This window comes from Crocuta crocuta, unplaced genomic scaffold (genome assembly GCF_008692635.1).
Source record: "Crocuta crocuta isolate KB4526 unplaced genomic scaffold, BGI_CrCroc_1.0 scaffold943, whole genome shotgun sequence".
NCBI lineage: Eukaryota > Metazoa > Chordata > Mammalia > Carnivora > Hyaenidae > Crocuta > Crocuta crocuta.
The window spans coordinates 224,623-229,081 of NW_027528208.1; positions in this window are offsets into that span (position 1 = coordinate 224,623).

Here is a 4,459-nt window from a genome sequence, read left to right on the forward strand (position 1 = left end):
GGTTGTGTAAATCAGTACGGCCACTGTGGAAGACAGACATTTTTGAGTTTCCTCAAATAATGAAAAATAGAAATACCATACACTGTACTAATTCTACTACTGGCTATTTATCCAAAGAAAACAAAAACATAAACTCTAAAAGATATATGCACCCCTATGATTACTGCAACATTATTGACAATAGTCAAGATATGGAAGCAGCCCAAGCGTCCATCCACAGATATATGAATAAAGAAGATGTGGTACATATACATAATGGAATATACGCAGCCATAGAAAAGAGTGAGATCTTGCTATTTGTGACAACACGGATGGCCCTAGAGGATATTATGCTAAGTGAAATAAGTCAGACAGAGGAAGAAAAATACCATATAATTTCACTTATATGTGGAACCTTAAAACAAAACAAAACAAATCAACAACAAACAAAGTAGAAGCAGACCCGTAAATACAGGGAACAAATGGGTTGGTTGCCAGAGAGGTGGGGGTGGGAGGAAAGGCAAAATGGGTGAAAGAGAGTGGGAGGTACAGGCTTCCAGTTATGCGATGAATCACAGGATGAGAGGCAGAGCATAAGGAATATAGTCAATGGCATTATAATAGTGCTCTGTGGTGACAGATGGTAGCTACCCTTGTGGTGAGCCCAGCATAACATGATCATTATATTGCACACCTGAAATTAATTTCACAATTTGTGTCAACTATACTTCAACGTGAAAAGTAAATAAGGGGTGCCTGGCTGGCTCAGTCAGTAGAGCACGCAACCCTTAATCTCAGGGTCATGAGTTCAAGCCCCACGTTGGGCGTGAGACCTACTTAATAAAGAAATAAATGCATAAATAAAACCTAATAAAAACAGAATTCCCACAACTCAATAAGAAAACCAACAACCCAAGGGCACCTGGGTGGCTCAGTCGGTTGACCGTCCTACTTCAGCTCAGGTCATGATCTCATGGTTTGTGAGTTCAAGTCCCCGTGTCGGGCTCTGTGCTGACACCTCAGAGCCTGGAGTCTGCTTTGGATTCTGTATCTTCCTGTCTTTCTGCCCCTCCCTTACTCATGCTCTGTTTCTCTCTCCTTCTCAAAAATAAAGAAAAACATAAAAAAAAAAAAAAAAAGAAAACCAACAACCCAATTTAAAAAATGTCCAAAGATTTGACCAGAAGCTGCACCAAAGAGGAAATACACATGAAATTAATCTGTGAGAAGATGCTCTACATCATTAGACATTAGGGAAATGCAAAATAAAACCATGATGAGATACATTGTATGCTTATTAGAAGGGCTAAACTGAAAAAGGCTGACCATGCTAAGTATTGGGGAAGATGAAACTCACCTAGAGTGCTTGTGAGAATGTTAAATGGTACAGTCACTTTGCAAAAACAGTTTGGTGGTTTCCCATAAAGTGAAACATACATTTTCCACACTATCCAGCAGTCCCACCCCTTGGTATTTATCCAAGAGAAATGAAAACTTAAGTTCACACACAAAAAAACTGTACACCAGTACTTACAGCAGCTTTACTTGTAATCACTCCAAACCGAAACAACCCAAATATCCTTCTTTTTTTCATTTTTTAAAAAGTTTTATTTATTTAAGTAATCTCCACACCCAATGTGGGGCTAGAACTCATGACCTGGAGATCAAGAGTCACATGATCAAGATGCCTAGAAGGCTCAGTCGGTTAAGCATAGGACTCTTGGTTTGGGCTCAGGTCATGATCTCACGGTTTTGTGAGTTCGAGCCCCGCATCGGTGTCTGGGCTGGCAGCGCAGAGCCTGCTTGGGATTCTGTCTCTCTCTCCCTCGCTCTCTACCCCTCCCCCACTCACGCTGCCTCAGTCTCTCTCAAAATAAATAAATAAATAAATAAAACGCATCTCATGCTCTTCTGACTCAAGCCCCCCAGGTGTCCCAACAAATCTCTTTCAACTGGCAAATAAACTAACAACTGGATACATCCTTACTTATTAGTCAGCAATGAAAAAACAAACTACTAATGCATACAACACTGGGGAATCTCAAATGCACTACGCTACGTGAGGGAAGCCTGGATAATAAGGCTGCGTACTCTGTGATTGCACTTACATGGCATTCTGGCAAAGGCAGACCTATGGGGATAGCACACAAAGCAGGGGCTGCCAGAGGCTCAGGGTGGAGGGAGGGGCTGACTTACACGTGGTCACACAAGGAACTGTTCAGAGGTGAGAGAACTGCTCTGTGTCCTACTTGTGGTGCCAGTCAGCTGACTCTTTTTGTTTGTCGAGCCTCAGAGAACGATATGGTACAAAGGGGAAATTCTGCCGTATGTAAAATATACCTCAATTAGGGCGCCAGGGTGGCTCAGTCAGTTGAGCGTCTGACTCCTGATTTAGGCTCAGGTCTGGATCCCAGAGTCATGGGATCAAGCCCCGCATTGGACTCTGTACTGGGCATGGAGCCTCTTTGGGATTCTCATTCTCTCTCTCTCTCTCTGTCTCTCTCTGTCTCTCTCTCTCTTTCAGCACCTGGGTGGCTCAGTCAGTTAAGCGTATTGACTCTTCGTTTTAACTCAAGTCATGATCTTGCAGTTCATGAGTTTGAGCCCTGCATCAGGCTCTGTGCTGGTGGTGAGTAGGGAAAGGGTTACATTAGGCAGGGAGAGATAAGGGACCCTCAGGGAGGCAGACTGCAGCTCTAAGTGGGAGGCTGACAAAGCAGCAGCGGCGGTGGAGTTTGGGGGAAAAGAGGATGAGATAAACATATTCCCAACCCGTCCGGGCTAGGTGCCATGCGTGGAGCCTCACACACTTTCTGATAAGGTCCCCCTAAAAAGCCAGGGACAGAAATCCCCAGCCGCTACCCACTGAGGACCCCTCTCACTCTTGAGAGCTTTGTACTTTCCCTCATTAAACTCTACGGCTTTGCTCACTCTCCGTTGTCATCCACCCACGAGATTCATTCTTCGACTCCGTGAGACAAGGACCAGCGTCCCTCCCACCCTCCGGTAACATTTTGGTGCCGGGACCCTGGGACCGTCGGAGGGTGAGTAACAGCCGTCTCCTTCCTTTCCTTTTCGGAACGGAGATCTCCTTACCAAGACTCTCAAAACCGGGCACCTGTTGACCAGTGAAAAGCAGGTAGTGAGGCCGCTGGTCTCAAGTCTCAGACTTCTGGGTAAAGGTTGGTCAATCCCCCCTGTGGAAGGGGAACGTTGGCCTAGCCCTACCCAGTTCCTCTTTCTGCTCTTGGCTTAGTCTTTCTTCCCCTGTCCTTCTTAGATGCCTCCTAAAGCCTCTCCAACCCCTGATGATCACATGCTCCAGCAATTAGGGACTCACTTCAGGATCTGGAATCCTTCTTGATTCTCCGTGACTCTTTCCCCACCAAAGACCTGGGGATCTCGTGGGTGTAGCAGTTTCGTCGGTGGCCGTACCAATTTTGCCACTTAGGGAGGAAATGCTGTTTGTGTGGCTATCTGGTCCTTGCCTTCGAAAGTGTCTTTCGTGATGGTCTAGATGAAGGAGAGAGATCTTTCCTGGTTTTCTGTTGTTCGGTAGACATATATTTTATCATCAGATACAACTCCGGCTTCCGTGTGGCCAGGGCTCGAGGCATGGAATAGGAGCAGACAATATTTGGGTCATTTCCCCTCATGACAAGCTAGAAGCAGCTTACTGCTCTCAAGGTTTTGTATTGCCTTGGTTTATGAACATGAAGGACAGGAGAACAGATCTACCATCAGCGCCTTCTTTGTGCACAATAGCAGCGGGAACCTTAACAACCGGGACCCGCCGGCTGATAGGACCTGAGGCACACAGGAAGGAAGGGTGCTTGGGGGTGAGGTGAGGAAATAATTGACCGTGTGCACTGGATTCCATGGGTTGGGGTTGCAAGCAAATTGGTACGACCAAGAAACGAGGGCCCAGTCAAGAGGGCTCTGAAGAATGAGGTCAGGGAGTGTGTCGGTTACAGGAAAGGTTCATCCAGGGGTGCACATAAGGACGGGCAATCCAGCGCTCTGAACCTGCCCTATGGTTCCCATCGGGCACCTAAGACACTTAAAAGGATGGAAACCAGTCCTGAGGGTCACGGCCCGGGGAAGCCTCCTCCATACGCAGCACATGCCTCCCGTAATCGCCCCAGCTGTTTGCTTGCACCCATAACCTTTACAAATAACAAACCTTGAATCACTACCCTCACCAGCTCCTTAAGAGATTTAGAAGGATCCAGAGGCAGGAAGGAAGGGTCGAGTGGGAGCTAAAGCAGTGGGTCAGAATTGCTACCCCCTGCTCGCCCAATCCTTCTTTGACCCAGGCCATCCTCTCAGCTTGGGGAGGGCGGATCAGGCACGCCTCGATTATAAAAGGGAGAGCTGATATGCTGGGACGCCTTCATAGTCACCTCTCTAATATAACAGGTACGGAGGTCCTTGAGGTTGTTGACTCCTACCGGGATCACGAGATGGGTAACACACCCTT